The sequence below is a fragment of the Toxorhynchites rutilus genome, chromosome 1 (genome assembly GCF_029784135.1).
Source record: "Toxorhynchites rutilus septentrionalis strain SRP chromosome 1, ASM2978413v1, whole genome shotgun sequence".
Taxonomy (NCBI): domain Eukaryota; kingdom Metazoa; phylum Arthropoda; class Insecta; order Diptera; family Culicidae; genus Toxorhynchites; species Toxorhynchites rutilus.
The window spans coordinates 197,510,897-197,531,013 of NC_073744.1; the positions used below are offsets into that span (position 1 = coordinate 197,510,897).

The window sequence follows — 20,117 nt, forward strand, 5'->3', positions numbered from 1 at the left end:
CCATTCCATTAAACAAGGCGCTTTTCAGGGCCATTAAACCTTCCAAAAAAGAGTTTAGGAAATACAGTTCAATGCTTTCTAGAACATTATCCAAAATAATAATAAAACTAATAATAATAGCCGAACTAGATGGGGATATCGAGTGAGAACAAAACAATAAACTCTTTAGATTGAAGATCATTTTGTGATCCTGAAAAAGACCCTTCTTAGCCTGCATGTGAATCCAACGAGCGAACAAATCGTAATGAATGTATTTTTTTGCCATCGCTCCCTTTTAACGCTCATTCGTTCGTCTCGTTGGACCCGCCCCTTTGGCTGAGACTGCCGATTCGTCTCTATCCTGTGAGTGTGTACCGCTAGAGTATAAAACACGCGGACCCCAAAAAAATATCTTATTTTCTTTCAAACCGGTGCCGGAGCACCAGTATACCTAACAGCGATTATAGAGTTTCGGCCGTCGGAGTGCTCGAGGTGGCTTGCAAAGCTGCTCACGACAATCAGAAAACCCGCAGTGGCAAACGCAATAGCTAAACAGGAAGGTTTAACCGAACAAGATGGGAATATCGAGTGATAACAAAAACACAACACCAAAGGTTCTATTCAGAACCATCAACATATTCATAAAGAGTAAACAGTAAACTAATCCATTTTTCAGGTAGATAGGTAGGTATTCACGTAGGAGAAGAAAATAAAACAATATATTTAAAATATATATTTAACAAAAGCTGTCCCCTTTGTATAGTCCTACGTCACTCCGGTTATGTCCCCGACATTACCCACCCGTCTTTTATTTGAATGATTTTGAACATGTGAACATGTGTGTTTCATCAAATAGGAATACCTCCCGAATACTGAATGTTCAATTTCAAGGAAATAAAATGACTATGCTCACAATTCGCGATGAGGGATCTCCGGTTGCGCTCCCGCTTATACAGCGAACGATCGTGAGTTCAATCCCAGAGCCACTCATTGATTGATCTTCTGATTGACCTTTTAAAAGCTGAATTTTCTGATTTTTTAATTTTTTTTAAATTTATTTTTTTAAATTTTATCAATTTTTTAAATTTCTTTTTTTTAATTTGCAAAAAAAATATTTTCTGTTTTTTTTCTGATTTTTTGCTTTTTCTTTACTTTTTTTCAGTTTTTTCCCGATTTGTATTTTATTGTGTATGTCTAGATTTTCTAAGTTTTCTAAATTTCGTGAATTTTTAATTTTTCAGATTTTTTTTTATTTTATTTTTATTTATATTGTTTCGTGATTTAATTAATTTTTCCTTAATTTTATTCAGTTTTTTCTTAATTTTCCTAAAAGTTTCTATTCTTAGGGAATTCCCTTTTTTTTTAATTTTCTTGTATGTTTTGTATATTTCTGATTTTTTTTTAATTTTCTTATGTTTTCAAATTATTCGTTTCAGTTTCCAAATTTTCGAAATTTTTAAAAAACAATACTTTTCGGCCTTTTTTTCATTTTTTAAATTTGTTTTCGGATTTTTTTCTGATTGTTTCTGAATACTTCTGGTTTTTTTTTCTTAATTTATCAAATTTTTATCCGAATACTGAATGTTCAATTTTAAGGAAATAAAATTGTTATCCTCACAATTCGCGATGAGGGACCTCCAGTTGCGTTTCCGCTTATACAACTTATACATATTTTAATGAAAATTTTTAAATTTTCATGTATGTTTTGTACATTTCTGATTTTTTTTAATTTTTTGATTTTTAAAAAAAATTTGCTTATGCTTTCAAATTATCCGTTTTAGTTTCCAAATTTTCGAAATTTTGAAAAAACAATACTTTTCGTCTTTTTTCATTTTTTAAATTTGTCTTCGGATTTTTTGTGATTGTTTCTGAATACTTCTGGTTTTTTTTCTAAATTTATACAACAATATTGACACAATATTGTTAGATTTTTTTCAATTTACATTTTTTTGGGATTGTTCTGATTGTTTCTAAATACCTCTGATTTTTTATGAGTTTATCTAAATTTTATCTGTTTTGTAATTGTTTTCTTTCTTTTTAAAAATATTCTAAACTTTCCAAATTTATCTAATGTTGTCTGAATTTTCACATTTCTATTGAGGACATGTGGGTTAATACAAAACGTAGCGATAATGTTTTTCAACGTCACTCCTAAACATATAGTTTTTACTATAATGATGTATTTGGAAAAGTTGTTGAAAATTATAAGCAAACTCATAAAATTTCATGAACATGACGGTATAAGGGGGTCTCCGTAGCCACATTGGTTGCGCGTTCGCTTAGTAAGCGATCGATCGTGAGTTCAAAGCTCAGGGCCCTCATTGACCATCTTTGTGTTGTTACAGAATAGCTACGTCCACGCAACAATCATCAGCGATGGAGATCGATCCACGGTCGAAATAAGATCGATTCATCCATACAACTGCTCTGCTCTGCAAGAAACATCGGGCTGCTGTTCTATAAATAACTCAACAATGATCAACAACTGTCTCCGCTGTCCGGTCTAACTGGATAATGGAAGAACAGATAGAAAACTATTACGCCTAAATGGCTACTGTGTAAATGTGTACCATATGCAATGGTATAGAAGGGAATACTCTAACGCCGAAAATGGCAACTGTGTAATGTGCTAATTATAGATATGATAAACATGTGACATGTACACGATTAAAATTCGGCTCTGTTACAGCTTAAATGCTAATGAGCCTAAAATAAACAGAAGGGATAAAAAAAATGACGGTATAACACGACAAACATATTAAAAGAGCATAATTAGTATAAAAAAGAAAATGAATTAGAAATATTTTTTTGAAATATCTCGGGAATGGCTGCATTTAGAAAGGGATTGATAATGAGTTTTTTTTTGTTTTAAATCACAACAGAATTCATAATTTGTTGCTAAAATGATTGTTAACATACAAAAATTCGAAGTTGGGACCCTTTCTGAAAGCACTCATTTTGATAAGTTTCCTGATTCATGTTTCCGGAGCTACGAAAGAGTCACATGCTAGTTCGCAGCTACATAATGCTTGTCAACTCGGCATAACATTGCATGGAATGGATGTTTACATCGGTCTTACAAAAAAACAAAAAAAAAACAAGCGAATTGATTGCAATAATTTCGTAGTCCTGCGACTACGTCAACGACGCGGTCGAGTTTTGGACACCACACTTTATCTTTTTTTCCAAGTTCGTCATTTTCAGCCATAGGCTGATTCATCTCAGTCAGCCATTCTTCGTTCATGTTCGATAAAAATGAGTATAAAACTGTCACTGTAACAATATTTTGGCTCAAGATTTTTTGACAGTTGGATGGAACACAAGGGGCCTGATTCTCGAATACACTTCACGGTGGAAACGAAATAAACGGCACGCCATTGAACTACGTTTTACGAGTTAGTGAAGTGTCGAAGATAATGATGAGTTTTCAGGCAGAATGTGCACTTTTCAAATAAAAAATCATTAATGAAAATTAACCTCTTCGTATCAAACTGGTATTCAATGTGAGTGAAAAACGTTGTTTTCTTCGTGTGATATAATAATCTCATACAAAAATTCAATCTGAAGATAATTTGATTTTATAATGATAAATTTAGTGGGAAACTAATCTCGCATCCAGATGTCGACACCGTACTGTTGTCATCGCGAATGCGTTTCATACCGTTTCCACCGTGAAGTGTATTCGTAGTGTATTCGAGAATCAGACCCAAGGTTAATTTAGAAGGTAAAAACCCCAAGTAATAAGACATTTATTTTGAACAGTTCCACTTCAAAATTTACTACAATTTCATTCGACATGGTGAAAGATCGAAACGGTCCAAATGTCACCCATGCTTGCAACTGGAAACCACAAGTCAAACAATCGCTGTCAACACACACAAAATGCCACCCAAAAAAAACCAACGAATCATTGCACGCGCTTGCATAACAGAGTTCACATGGGGTCCAACATAATTGTTTTTGTTAAATTTATGCCGTCTTCTATCGAGCACAACCATATGTCAAAAATCTAATGCCCATAGTTTGAACGCTGGAAGCCACTTGCCAAATTACGTTCCCAAGGAGGAGAATCGCTTGTGCTTGTGGTTACTTTCTCGTTCATTCTTTCTCCACTATCTTCTTACAAAGCATGCATGCAATAAACCATCGGAATGTAAACAGTAGTGGCGCTGCCCATTCGCCACTCGTCTCAACCTCAAGTGGATAATCCATATGTAAGGGAAGACCTTTTTTTCCCAACATTCCAGGCGATTTTGACATAATCGTACTCGAAAAAAAAAACTAATGGGAGAGAAACATTCTCGGTTGTGGAAAACAGAGCGCACACGCTTGTTGCGTATGGCACATTAACTTTTTTTCCGTGATAAGGACAATTTACGCCGTCGGGAAATTCCCATCGGTCGCCATGTTCAATTAGTCAAGTTGTGCAGAGTCAAGTGTGCCATGGAGCGAATGAAATGATTAAAAACAGATATGTAATCGATTGGGCCGTAATTACGGCCCTGGGAAAAGCGCGGTTATGTTGATGTAAACAGCATTGCGCTTGACAGTTGACAATTATGTTTATGTATTTGTATGGTGCGAGGAAGGTGACGAAATATGAATAAACAAATTCACTATTTCATTTCACAAGTCCAACTTCAGACAGACACTTGAAACTAGATCGTTTGATCTATCGCATCGCAAATCGCAAGCTGCGGCCCAGCTGTTTGGGATTCTATTTCTCCCTTGAAACACGCAGGCCGCACGACGATGCCTGGCCAGTTCGATCAATTAATGATCGCTGATTTAATTTCCCTCCTTATTTAATTTTACAAGTGTTCAACAGCACTAAAAATTTGTTCGCTGAACCCATTCTAGTTCCCGCCGGATTTTTCCAATTAAGCACGTGTCCAGAGTCAAGTCGTTCTAACGACCCCTTCCGTTTGGGAGAATAACAGTCCTTGGTTTTATTCGAAAAATTCTCGAACACCATCTGGCTTCCCGTTTTTAGAGCGTCCAAACCTTCATTTTCCGCCGAGATTCAATTAGTTGCACCATTCAGTCCCGAGCAGAGAGTACGTTAATTGAGTTTAATTCGTTCTAACATTTAATCTCGTCCGGAGCGGAATGACATTTACCAAACACCCAAAAAAAAAAGGGTTTGTTTTTGTTAATACCCTCGAAAATAAAAAAATCAGAAAGATAAATCAATTCACTCGCTGACAGTGAAGATCGATTTCAAAGTTTAACCCAAACTTCACATTTCTTTTTTTTTTTTTTGAGTAGGCGGGAATGATTGATGGATGCTGCCTAAGCTGACTTCTGGCAAAAGTTAGGTTAGTGTTTTGACAACTTGATATACGCACATACCTACGCCCATCTAAACAAGCTCAACAGATATATCTGTTTATTTTCTGTCCTTCCACAGATTAGTGGCGATTCCCCTCCACGTGTGTGTGCATGTTGTGTGTTACGGTTAATCATTTTATCGTCGTCGCTCTGCTCGCTTTGACATCTCCCGCCGCCGCAGCGAACGGCTTTGCTGGATGATATGTGATGGATCTACTTCCTAATTATCTGCTGTTCGATGGTTCTAGGCTTCCGCCCTTTCGTGTAGCGAGAGGGGACGAAGCGCGCTTATGGTAGCGCTGTTTGTGTCATGCATTGGAGGTGGACATTGTTATGAAATATTGTTTCGCACTGGGTTTCTTTTTCCATAAACTATGAAAAATAATCGAAATGGAAATCATTAGCCTAGAATCATAGTTCATTTTATGGCTGCATCTCTAACTGTCGTTTTGTATTTTTTTTTATATCCGCTTGTCAGCTTCTATAATCATTTGCTCACGGTAACGGCTCGAAGGAAATTCCCAAAACTCAACGTAATTACGTTAAGAGTGTTTCGAATCACAGGAGGCATTCGCTGACATAATAAATAAATTGTTTTTGTGTCACCAGTGAGAGAAGGAAAAGGCAGACTTGAGAAGACTATTCGAACATTCATTGGCCTCGTTGAAAGATGTGATATACTGCTACTGAAGTTGCTGGTAATTTTGAAGATTTCATTAGAATTCTTCTACATAAAAGGTAAGAAGTATTTTTGACTAGTGAGGCGCAAAGTGTTCTTGAAATTCTAGTTGATTCGGGTGATATATCTCCAAAAAGGCCAAATTTCTTAAAAGCTCGGTGAATTTTTACCATAAAGGGTGTGTCACATCAAATTGCATCACGGAAAAAACGCTGTAGAAATTCGCCCAGTAGACCGATCCTTTTGAAAATTTTAGACAGTGAAATAAAAACTATTAAACAACTTTTGGCATTTTCTTTTTATTCATACTTCTAGCCCAATCCCGTATGCTCGCACTTTCCTCTTTACCCCGTCCATAAGGTTCTGTACAACGTCAGGTTGTAGTTTTTTTTGAACAGAAATCCATTTTCTCTTGAAGTCCGCCTCCGATTTGACATCTTTTGGGTTCTTCCGGAGAGCCTGCTTCATAATCGCCCAATATTTCTCTATTGGGCGAAACTCCGGCGTGTTGGGCGGGTTCATTTCCTTTGGCACGAAGGTGACCCCGTTGGCTTCGTACCACTCCAACACGTCCTTTGAATAGTGGCACGAAGCGAGATCCGGCCAGAAGATGGTCGGGCCCTCGTGCTGCTTCAATAGTGGTAGTAAGCGCTTCTGTAGGCACTCCTTAAGGTAAACCTGCCCGTTTACCGTGCCGGTCATCATGAAGGGGGTGCTCCGCTTTCCGCAAGAGCAGATCGCTTGCCACACCATGTACTTTTTGGCAAACTTGGATAGTTTCTGCTTGCGAATCTCCTCCGGAACGCTGAATTTGTCCTCTGCGGAGAAGAACAACAGGCCCGGCAGCTGACGAAAGTCCGCTTTGACGTATGTTTCGTCGTCCATTACCAGGCAATGCGGCTTCGTCAGCATTTCGGTGTACAGCTTACGGGCTCGCGTCTTCCCCACCATGTTTTGCCTTTCGTCGCGGTTAGGAGCCTTCTGAACCTTGTATGTACGCAGGCCCTCCCGCTGCTTGGTCCGCTGGACGAATGAACTTGACAAATTCAGCTTATTGGCGACATCCCGGACCGAACTTCTCGGATCACGTCTATACTGCTTAACTACGCGCTTGTGATCTTTTTCACTGACGGAGCATCCATTTTTGCCGTTCTTCACCTTCCGGTCGATGGTTGGGTTCTCGAAGTATCGTTTTAGTACTCTGCTGACCGTGGATTGGACGATTCCCAGCATCTTACCGATGTCCCGATGTGACAACTCCGGATTCTCGAAATGAGTGCACAGGATTAATTCACGACGCTCTTTTTCGTTCGACGACATTTTTCCAAATTTACGAAAAATTGACAGTGAAGCATGGTCAACGTGATCTATACACTCTTATCTGATTATAAGCGAAAGCTGAAGATATAATTCCTAAAAATTAAATTTCTACAGCGTTTTTTCCGTGATGCAATTCGATGTGACACACCCTTTACTCGTTGGAGTGCATTGAAAAAATGGAGGACTAGTCTAGGAGAAACATAATATTCCATTCCATTCTTTGTTTTTGAGAGGCTTTAAACTTTGCAGTTTATTCGCCTCTGAACATAATGTTATAAATAGATTGTACTACAAACCATCCCTAAATGCCTAGATGAGTAGTACTAGTATAAAAACCCCTGTTTAGATAAATGAAAACATATTGTTTGATGAGTGAACAATGATTGAAGTAATTAAAACAAATTATAACAAAGAATCCAGTTGCCAATCGATGGTTGCAAACATTTTTAGAAACAAACAAAAAACAATTTTCTAGAGTGTAAGGAATTCACGAAGCTAATCATATTTCGTGTCTGCCTGGTAGTATCGCCACAGTTGAAAGAATATTTTAATATGATGTTCTATGAACTTAGAGGCGAATGAACTGCAAAGTTTAAAGCCTCTTAAAAACAAAGAAAGAAGAAGAATGTTCTATGAAAGGTCCAACAATATGAAAGGTCGAAAGATATCTGTCATACAGAACATTGATCTGGAAATATGACAAACTTTATGATAAGATCATGATTATGAAAGTCTCTTCATCATCAAAATATTCCTTCGTTGTTTTGACAGTAAGTGTTCAAATGCCATTGTTAAAAGCATGGGTTATGGGTTATACCTATTCGCAAGGTTGACGTAGGACTACCGTTGGATTAGTACTCATTTATGTTTCTTCGATTAGCAATAATCGCACCTCAGGTGTTCCTCATTGGGTACGATATCTCCGCTGCGCAAAGCTACCTTGTGTGTATTGATAAAATTACTGATTAAACCAGTGAATGAATGAAACAATTTACGAATTGAATTGCAAACGAATTCCAATTGAGGCCAATTCATGCATTATGGTAGTAGTTATCGCAGCCCATAATTGTCAACACTTTGCCTAGTCATCAAACGGTATGCGTAGAAGTTCAGTGAGCTGGCGACATGAAGGGATATCTTCCTATGTAGTCTTGAATAACCGAGCCAAAGCGTTGCACTCGCTTTTGTGGACCGTGTTAGCAAAACGAGTTCCGGAGTGTAAAAATTAATGGGGGTATAAAAGTACTGTCGACTTGCATGTATCTGCAATGCCGATTTTCCCAACTTCTCGGTTTCGGATTCTGTGTTGAGAAAACACATTCCGGTTTGCAAAAATACAAGCAAGTACAAAGGTACCCGCAGCTTGCATCTGATTTGCAATGCCATTTTCCCCACGCTCCATGGTTTAGAAGTCTGTGTTAGAGAAACATCCATTCATTCGATCGATCGTACCGCAATCGTTGCTCAACCATAACTGAGTGGATAATAGCCTGTTTTGAAAGCAATTTTAGGGTTATTGAAACAAGTTTTTGAATCTAAAAGTAACAAGCATTTAACGCGAAGACATTTTATCTTTCGAATGAATTGTTGATCATACCATTTCGTTCAGTTGTTTAGGAGGTATAAACGATCAAAATCTGATTCTTTATTATTCTTTATTATTCTTTATTCAAATTTAATTTGTAACTTGAGACTTTTGTCTCTTTAATTGTTACACTGATTTACGTACAAATGGTGCATTACTGATTATTAAATTATTAATTATTACTTTGAAGAATTTCTTGAGTTTAACAATTAAAGTGCTCTATACATTTCCTCTTAAATAGTGTTTGTGATTTTACAAGAGTCAACTCATTTGGCAATGAATTCCAGTGTGAAATGCCTCTCACGAAGAAAGAGTTACCATACCTGGAAGTGAAGTGTCGTGGAATTGCATATTTTTTTGAGCGTGAACTTCTTAGAGTTACTAGTTTTTCGTGTAAGTAGCCTGGAAGTTTTGTTCTTGCAAGATTGAATAAAAAGATGCAACATCTCATCGGAGCAAATTTGCGAAATGGACAACCAATCAGACGATGTTGAAGGTGAGAAACTCTGGCAAATCTACTCAGTCTGAAAACATATCGAACACAAGCGTTCAATGCTACTTGTAGTTTAAATTGCGCAAAAACTGATGAGTTAGATAAAAGGAAATAAGTTTATTTCTGCACGACCATTCATGTATTCTGACAAGGTCTCCATTTATATTTCTTGAAATGGTCGATGCTGTATTATCCAGGCAGTCGAAGTATATCTGGACGTCGTCCGCAAAAATGTGTATTTTACAACATTTTAGAACATCAGGAAGATCGTTAATATACAATGAGAATAAGATTGGTCCTAATATCGAACCTTGGGGTACTCCCGAGGATATTGGAAGAAATCTAGAATAAACATCGTTACTAAAAACGGTCTGACTTCGTCCTATTAGATACGATCGCAGCAATGTCGTTGCATGACTCGAGAAATCAAAGTTTTGCGACAGTTTTTTACACAAAATTTCGTGGGAAATCGTGTCGAAAGCTTTTGAAAAATCAAGAAGTAATAGGACAACAGGTCGACCCTTATCCAGAATAAGTCCTATATCATCGAACACCTTCAGCATTGCGGTTTTTGTGCTGTGATGGGGACGATATCCAGATTGCATCGAACTTAGCAGGTTATTTTGATTTATATGATGACAAATTTGGTGTTTAATAATTCGTTCAAATACCTTGGACAGCGCACAGAGTATACTTATAGGGCGCAAATTTTGGATGTTATTAATGTTTGCCTTTTTTCTTATCGGAATTATTTTAGATTTTTTCCATTCGTCAGGAAAAACACTTGTAGTTATGATACAATTAAATAAATGAGTAATCGGTTTGGCCACAAGCGAAATGATTGCTTTCAAAAATTTAATTGGAAGAGAATCAAGACCTATTGCATTGGATTTTATATGGTATAAAGTAATTATGACATCGTCTTCATTAATCAAATTGAAATAAAATGAATTTCGGTTTGTTACAAATTGATTGACATTATTCTCAGGGGAATTTCCAGAAAAATTTCGAGCAAAACTCTCATTTATCTCATTAGAGTCAAATTGTACAGAACAAGATGATTTTGATTGACAAAAACCTAATGTTTTTAATCTTTTCCATAGTTCTTTGGAAGGGAGATTATTGTCAGTCCAGCTATCATAATACGTTCGTTTGGCTTGACGAATGAGCATAGTCACTTTGTTTCGAAGAATCTTGAATAATTTATGATCGTTAGGATCTTTACTATTTTTCCATTTCTTGTAAACCAAATCACGATCAATAATACCTTTACAAATGGAATCATTGAACCATGGGTTCTTAGATTTATTGGGAACAAATGTTCGAATAGGAACAAAATGATCATGCAGATATTTAATTGTTGAATTAAAAAAGTTTAGTAATTCATTGGAATCATTTAACCGATAAAAACTTATCCAATCTAACGAAAAAAATGCCTGAAGTAAGCCATCTACATCCATCGAGGAATAATCAAGATATTCGACTTGTGGTGGAGTGGACACTATTTCAAAATCAAGTGAAGCAAAAATCAAATCGTGATTCGAAAATACAGGTGAATCTATTTGATTGAAGCGAAGCAAGCGTGATCTACAATTAGAGAGCATCAAATCTAATTGTGATGAACCATTACTATGGAAAAATGTTGGTTCGCAACCAAAGCTGAACATTTTATGAATGAATAAAATGGATTTAAATCTGGATGTTTTAGCCGAATTGTTATCAAGAAGATTCGTGTTGAAATCGCCTACTAGAAGTATATTTTCGAATTTTGTCCCATATTGAGACAGCAAGGTATCGACTATGTCTGCACAATCTACTTCAGGTGGATTGTAAAAAGTAGCTAAAAAAATCTTTTCATTGTTTAGTAAAACTTCAATTGCTATATACTCGGAACATGGCGTTCCTGGTGAATATGAAGAAAAATCAATGACACTATACTTAAGTCTGTCGTTAACATACACCATGATGCCGCCTCCTAGACGCCCCTTTCTATCTTGTCTAACTATATCCATCAATTTTTAACACAGAATCGTTAATATGTTCATTAAGCCAGGTTTCACTGACACATACAATATCGACCGCAGCGAGCTTTAATATTTGTTTTAATTCATCTAACTTGCAAAGCTTGCGAGCACAAATACTCTGACTGTTTACACTACACACGGATAGTTTTCCTGGATGAAGAGCACACTTCATAACAGTCCCCGGTATGCACAAATTCGTGGAGGCATTATCATAGTAATGACTAGCCATAGGGATTGGAGATGAGCTTAGCAAATAAGAGAAAATAAGTAGAGAGCACTTGCACGATTATAATAGAATGCATAATAATCTTCATCAAAAATTCAATCATAATTCAACTTTTCAAAAACATGAGCGACGCGAATGTCGAATGTAATCAAACAATTTAACCTATTAGCACTACAAAATCAGGTAACATAATTGCACTGAAGAAAACTTCTAGCCCAAAAACAACACCAACAGCAGCAACAACAGCAACAGGAACATCGGCAGCATCAGCATCAGCAGTATCATCATTTAGCTTTTAGGAAGGGAGTCATAGGACCAGAGGAATGGAATACATAGGAGTAAACAGAAACGTAATAGGAAAGGTTATGGCGAAGCTTGTAGATCGTTCTCCGAAAAAATAGGCTTTCCTTGTCCATCAGCACTCTCCTTGATATGTACGATACCAAACTTCGTGTAGACTTTAACTAGCTGTCCTCGTTTTTTCATTTGTAGAGCTTTGGCTCGTAGTTCCCTCGCCGCGGCTCCCAAGTTTTCGTTCACAAAAATACGTTTGTTGGTCGTGAATCCAAGTTCGGAGAGGCAAAGCTTTCGAGAGCGTAAGTAACGAGCGAAGAAATCATTACGTTGCACAGTTATAGCAAACTGAATGAGAATTATATATGCGGTCCCGTTCGATGGAGTGCCTTTGAAGAGTCTCCTGATATCGACGTGTGGAATGTTGTCATCGGTATATCCCAGAGTGCGGTGCCAAACTGAAAAGTACTCCATCAGATTCTCTCCTGAGCGAAATGGAACTCCACTAACGACGAGATCATTAGAACGCAAACTTCTATCCACAGCTACTAGACACTCAGCCTTACTATCAGCAATGGAATTGGTGAGTTGGGTGGTAACTCTGTCACTCTCTTTACGAATACGTTCGAAGTCACTTGCAATATCTGATCTAAGTTTATCCATTTGTGTATGTATGGAATCTTTCAGTACTCTGATTTCATCAATCATATTCTTCTGGTACATAACAAACTGTGACTTCATCATATTGGCCAGTTCTGCAACGTTCATGTCTGCGTCAGTAGTTGATCCGGAACCTTTGTTAGATGTCGTAGTTGAGTTACTTCGAAGACCACGTTCGCTTGCCATGGTGGTTGTGTTGTTGTTGAGATCAAAAACTGCTCGAATTGAACTCCTTTGTTTTTCGCTAATGGCTTATCGATCCAAAGAAGTTAAGATAAATCACTTCTCAATTTCAGCAAAAACCAATTGTTGATTTTCTGGAACACACGCGAAAAACTTCGAAGCCACCTATCGGTTCCCCGATTCGCGAGAAATATATAATTGTTTTTGATAGATAACTGGGTTTTGATCGATTCGCGTCAGCACAATATAGATTACGTGCAAACCATTCTATTGATTTGTCGAACCTTCCGAACCTTGATTGCTCCGGCGTATCGCTTTCGTTTTCGAAACTTTGAACTTACACCCCAGTATAGAAATGAAACAGGTAGTCCTACGTCAAAAATGTCAATTTTGTGGAAAAGGAGATGGATCTCCCGAATCATCCGCGAATAAAAATGTTGGGCTTTGAGGAACGGACGACTGCGGAAGAAGGACAAGGAAGCCGATGGGTAGCCGATGAGTAGGTTAAATAGGACTACAAAAATGTAAGCAAAAACATCAATGACTTAGTTAAGATTTCTTAAGCAAATAACATGCCTTCAGTGTGTTCTGAGTGGCAAGTTGTAGACGACCGCGCTAGGTTTAATTGAAAGCCGATCGAGACGATCGCGCTAGGTTTGAATGAAGCGGATCGTGACGACCGCGCTAGGTTTAATTGAAAACGGATCGAGACGACCGCGCTCGTATAAATTGCAAGCGGATCGAGACGACCGCGCTAGGTTCAAATGAAAGGCAAATTTGAGATCAGACATGCTACAGCGGATTATGTACAGCTCGAAAAGGTAGTACATGATTATGAATCAGCCAGTGAAGAATTGAACAGATTTGAAATGCTGACAGATGCCTTGACTGTAATCGATGGAATTTTGATCAAAACTGGTAATGCAATCATTGCACAGATCCTACGCCAGAGGACGCTATCGCTCATGAGAGTCACCCAGCTACGGTCAAGTTTCCTAGAACGCGTATAGTGGCCTGATATGTCGAAGGCATGGGCGACCTCGTGTGCGGTTTGTGCACCCAGCGGAGAACCTGAAAAACCACGGGTCTTTGTTCCCGTGAGGGAAACAATCGTTCAAGATTTCAACAGATCAAGATGAACATAAAGAGTAATGCTGTCAGCGCGGTATCAAAACCATTGTATTCCCAGCGAAATGGCCTAGAAGATTGTTGTATGAAACTGGTTAGTAAACAATAGTGGCAACAGCCTCAGCTGGGACAAACTATAGAAAAGAATGGAAAGCAGCTGTCCATGCTGCTTTCTTATAGGGAGAAAGAGAAAGTAATAACGGGGAGAAAGATCAAGCTTCTGAGTCGCAGGAAAGCTACACCCAAAATTGGTTTTTAGCTCATGTTTTGTCATCCTGATTTATGACATTAAATGAGACATAACATAACAGAAAATATCATGACTCACAAATACTGGTAAGCATTTGTATAATATACATGGTACAGCAATATAAGGTTAATACGAGCGAGCGAAACAAAAGACAAATAAGCTTTCCGCATACTTTGCCACATACACAGCCCAGACCGAGATAGATATAGTTTTCCTTTATGTGCTCATTTTTTCTCTTAGAAAACACTACCCAACTTCATTTTATAATTAGGTACAATATTATCACGTATTTGCTGAACAACTGCTGAAGCATCATTAGCCATGCGGATAGCGTGGTCGTGTAAATTAGCTTTGCATTCCAGCCGGCCTCGGTTCGATCCCCATTGACGTCGTATGGACTTTTCTTTTGGCACAATCTCAAATGAAACGAGAAAAGAAAACAGAAAGAGATGTCTGCACGCATACATACAAACCATTTTTAAGCTTTTAATAGAGCTCATTATTTGCGCATTTGACTCTCCAGCACACTAAATGGCATCATTTCTGCCAAAGAGGACATGTTTTCTGCCAACGCTAGTTTGGGTGTACATTCGATGACAGCGTACTCAATGGAAGAGACGAGGAGTCTAAATTAAGGTCAAAGAACAAAAAGATTTAAGACAAGGGGTTCGTTTGTGTCGTGTTGGACCTTGGGATACGGTCATTTAGAGAATTGCGTTAGTGTTATGCAAGCAGGAGAGGATCCATAAGAGGGCAGCATGAAATGTTGGAAGAAACATTCGTTGCGTGGACACCGACTGGACAACATCGTTGCTGGACGAGCTGGACGGCGAGGGATCGAGTGCCTTTCTCAAGGCAAGAGGGTGGAGGGGTAGTGCTGGAGTAGAGTAAAGTTTTCCAAGAGTCTTTCTCAAGGCTAGAGACGAATGAACTGAAAAAGTTTAAAAAAGTTACAATACCTTACCTTTTTTTTTATTTAAGTCATTTATTTTTACAGGCTCAGTTACATAGGTTTAAAGGAGCCGAACTCTTAGCTATACTTTTATTAGTATATATCAACATGTTTCCTTAAATCTAGGGTTAATAAAGTAGGAAACCGATTACTCGCGGTCGACTTGAGATTAGAAGGGTGACATAGTTTCTTTTGGAAAAGGAGGGGATATAAGGATATTGTACAATGTTCACATTCGCATTCACACTCACGCTCATCATACTCAATTCTTAAATCTATTATTATATCTATTATGTATATACATTTCAGCTTATTCTATAGTTAGTCAGAAGGGAAACAGTCGCTCGCGAAGGAAAAAAAAGGAGAGGATAAGGGTGTACGGACAATCACACACGAAGATCGATAGTTTTAAGGAAAACATATATTAGGGACATGTAATCGAGGTCTAACCGAGCCAACACATCTCTCACCGGTACATTGGGCTGTCTACCTCGGGTCCTAAGGGAGTTTTCTAAATTCGATCTGGCAACAAGATACACCTCGCACGACCAAACAACGTGCTCGATGTCGTGGTAACCTTGGCCACAAACACAGAGATTGCTACTGGCAAGATTGAAACGAAAGAGTAGCGCATCTAACGAACAGTGATTGGACATGAGTCGGGAGAAGGTGCGAATAAAGTCCCGACTCAAGTCCAGACTTTTGAACCACGGTTTGAGGCTAACCTTAGGGGAAATTGAGTGAAACCACCGGCCCAATTCATCTTCATTCCATTTGCGGTGCCAATTAGCGATGGTATTTTTACGGACTAAAGAATAAACTTCATTGAAGGTGATTTGACGCTGATAAATGTCGCCCTCAATCGCACCTACCTTTGCTAATGAGTCAGCCCTCTCATTACCCGGAATTGAGCAATGTGAAGGGACCCAGACAAAGGTAATGACATAACAGCGTCTGGATAAAGCACTCAAAATTTCTCGTATTCTCTCAAGGAAGTACAGCGAGTGCTTTTCCGGCCTCACTGAACGGATAGCTTCGACAGAGCTAAGACTATCCGTTACAATGTAATAGTGTTCAACAGGTCGTGAGGCGACGCTGTCCAGCGCCCAATGAATTGCTGCCAATTCAGCAATATACACTGAGCAAGGATTCTGAAGACTGTGTGAGGTGCTAAAAAATTCGTTGAACACTCCAAATCCGTTTATAGTGGACCCATCAGTAAAGTACATATTATCACAATTGATACCCCCATACTTTTCATCGAAGATCGTTGGAGCGATCCTCGATCGTTGGTAATCTGAATATCCATGGATATCTTGCTTCATGGACAGATCAAAAAGCACAGAGGAATTGATGTAGTCAGGGAAACAAACACGGTTGGGAATATACGAAGAAGGATCAACCTGCATGGAGATGAATTCATGATATGAACTCATGAATCCGGAGTGAAAATTTAGCTCGATCAGCTGCTCAAAATTTCCGATCACCAATGGGTTCATAACCTTACACCGGATGAAGAACCGAAGAGATAATAAATTGAAGCGATCTTTTAGTGGGAGTAGGCCTGCCAAAACCTCGAGACTCATGGTATGCGTTGAGGGCATACATCCCAACGCGATACGGAGACAAAGATACTGAATTCGCTCGAGTTTAATGAGGTGTGTTTTGGCAGCTGATTGAAAACAGAAACTGCCGTACTCCATCACTGAGAGAATAGTTGTTCGATACAACATTATAAGATCTTCGGGATGGGCTCCCCACCAGGTGCCGGTAATTGAACGGAGAAAGTTTATTCTTTGTTGACATTTTTTACTCAGATACCTAATATGGGCCCCCCAAGTACGTTTGGAGTCGAACCAGACCCCAAGATACTTGAATGACATAGCATGAGTGATCGGTTTACCCAAAAGTTGAAGCTTTGGTTTTGCTGGCTTATGCTTCCTAGAAAAAACCACCATCTCTGTTTTCTCCGTGGAGAATTCGATCCCTAGCCCAATGGCCCAGGTTGAAAAATTGTTCAAAGTATCTTGTAAGGGTTCTTGCAGGTCGGATTCGTTTGATCCTACGACAGACACCACTCCATCATCTGCAAGTTGTCTTAGGCTGCAATTTTGTGTAAGGCAATTGTCAATGTCGCTTACGTAGAAGTTGTACAAAAGGGGGCTTAAACATGAGCCCTGGGGGAGTCCCATGTAGGAGACCCGACTTACTGTCGAATCCCCGTGAGAAAAATTCAAATGTTTCTCACAAAGCAAGTTATATAACATATTATTCAATAGAGGCGGCAGACCCCGAGAGTGTAATTTGTCTGACAAAACCTCTATTGAAACAGAATCAAAGGCCCCCTTTATGTCCAAGAATACTGAATAATACCTTACCTTACCTTGGAGGAAAAAATGAAGAAAGACAAATTTTCTTTCATTTATTCCCCAAATTTCGCTTTTTTTAAAGAGAGGAGGAAGGATGTGTGGACTCGAGAATGCGTATTGGCAGCCCTACCCACTATAACGATCTCGCAATACTTGACGAGCAAACCTCGAGCTCGGTCTGAAAGCTCAGCAACGATGGATTGCAGTGAGAGCAATCTTGTTGCAGATAAACTTGTAATATTCAACGATTTGAGCTCCATTATTTGCTGAATTGAGTTGAACTCATTTGTGCTTAAAACATTTACAAACAATTGCATCTTAAGTAATTTGTGATCCGCATCGTGCAACTCGATAGATCTATAGAATGTATCTTTCACCTGGAACTTATTTTTATCAAAAATTCAAACAACAATAGCAAAATTTTTCATGGTTCCCAGCTCTGTAGACTCATCAATTATGATTGAAAAGTCCGAATTTTCCATTTTCTCGATTAGCTCCTCGTAGTCCTATCATTGGTTTCAAAGGAGTTGACCGATTCAAATTGTTTTCTATTGCCCTAAAATTATCAAATAACATTCATACGCTTTGTTCCCAGAGGAATAGTCTTCAATTTCCGGATTGTCAGAATCCCTAACCTGGTCGGCTGCCTCATTTGTGCAGACCGCAATGCCTGTTCCTAGCATGGACTATACCGACTATTCCGCGTTAGAGGAGCACCTTGCGATCTACACCAATGCTTGGGAAATTAGAAGTTCCCACTGCAACGCCATTTAAGAATTTAATAAATATCTATATTACAATTAGATTAATAGGTAGAGCTCAAATCGATTGCAATATTAGATCGGCATCTCGTAAATTCATTAAGAAATTACTGAGAAAAATGCGCTTGAAATGGAGAATTTTCGTGAAGTGATAGATGATCAGCTTTCCAATGTGTACTCTCGAAATGTTGCCGAAAGACGTAATCCTACGTAAAACCGTATCAATGGTTTTTTTAGATATTCACAGTCCTTACTACAAGAAATTTCGAAGGAAAATGGAATGAGCATATTTAATTTTATATTCACTGTGTTTTTGTATTATTTTAATAATACAAAAGAGTCGTGTCTTGGTATATGCGAGATGGGAAAAAAATATTGAAATAAATTGATTGAAAATAATTATTGTATGAAATTAAAACTTTATTTTTAACAAATCTGTAAATTTTGTATGAAATCCCAAAAATCTGTATTTACAGATACTTTTAAAAAGTTTTTAAAAATCTAAAAAATCTGTTTAAATACAGGTTATTCTGTAGATATGGTAACCTCGCTGGAGACATCTCCTCTGGCAGTGGCCTTATAGAATTTCAGATCTGAGAGCTGTCCAACATCCATTTTCACGTATATCTCATTATCAATCAGCACGCATCGATTAGTACTTCGTCAAAACTTTGTTGTACAACTTTTGAGCGCGTCTTTTGGGCATCAGATTTTTTTTCAGCAAGCTGTTTGATTGCTTGAGGGCACGGAAATTACGATAACATTCCCGCATACATGTTCTCCGGATGGTACTTTGATTAGAGTTGTGTTTTTTGGCGATGCCATAGTCCGAGAGTTCCGGGTTTGCCTTAATTGTTCTAAACACCTTCAACCTCAGCTTACAATCGTAAGTTCCACTACGACACATCCTCTGGTCCATCGGAACAACAGTTGTACGTTCACGGAACCGTTTCAGCACATCATACACGGTCGATTTAGACACTTTCTCAAATGTCGCAAAACGGATCAATTTTCACCGTCGAAAGATACAGGTTTTCCAAACAATTTGCTGTCAAATGATTTCAAATACGCCTACTATGACCGCTGCTATAAAATGAACAGAGCAACCGCACAACTCAGAACATGTTCTAGCGCCAAAAAAATACAGCAGAAAGTGTTTCAATCAGGTTCAACCTTTTTCGAAGAATACTCTAACCATGTTCTGCTGTCTTCAATACATTCTCCAGATATTGTAATGCATTACGCGGAGCAAAATGCAGCGATGCCCAGACGTAAACAAACCCTCCGTTGACCATAATACGCATTCGTTTCGTGTTTCCAAAATAACAAAACCAAGCCGATGCCGGCCGGCCGCATGGAGGACGAACAATATTTACGACATTTCGAGTGGCAACGCGCCGAAGAAGATTGGACAGCGTGTCGTCACGCTCTTCATCATTTATCTTGGCGTCCAGCAGCCACTGTCAGATGTGTGTGTCTTCTGTTCCGAGACACTCATGTTTTCGTTTTCCTCAAAGGATGTAACCAATTCATTCGGAATTGAGAATAATTAATATGCAATTAAATTATAAAAATAAACGCGCGGACTTCTTGGGTTGCATGCGTTCCGAAGGATCGTGGAAATATAAGAGGAAAAAAATGTTCAAGCGTGAGGAGACGTATTTCCATGAATTCAATAAACTTTGAATGAATCGTTACTTTTAAGAGGAAAGCCACATTTAATCACGCGTACGATTCATTGCGCTTACGAGACGCCAGCAACCGCCAGCCGGCGGATTCAATCGGAAGCTGCGAAGCAGCCATTATAATTTGCATGCAGCCCTCAATTTCATTGTTCCAAACGAAGCGATGCAGCAGTAAAAATCGCCATTAAATGCATCATT

The 20,117-nt window shown here is 38.5% G+C and overlaps 1 protein-coding gene and 1 long non-coding RNA gene across 5 annotated transcripts in view; one reads left to right on the plus strand and one right to left on the minus strand.

Moving 5' to 3' along the window:
• Positions 1 to 20,117, minus strand: part of LOC129779375 (proto-oncogene tyrosine-protein kinase ROS) — a 135,698-nt gene that overhangs the window by 28,426 nt on the left and 87,155 nt on the right. The window lies entirely within an intron of this gene.
• LOC129779582 (uncharacterized) overlaps positions 5,920 to 20,117 on the plus strand; it is a 32,385-nt gene continuing 18,187 nt past the window's right edge. Inside the window, exon 1 of the long non-coding RNA XR_008743716.1 lies at positions 5,920 to 6,048. This is a non-coding gene — a long non-coding RNA (uncharacterized LOC129779582). The remainder of the gene's footprint in view (positions 6,049 to 20,117) is intronic.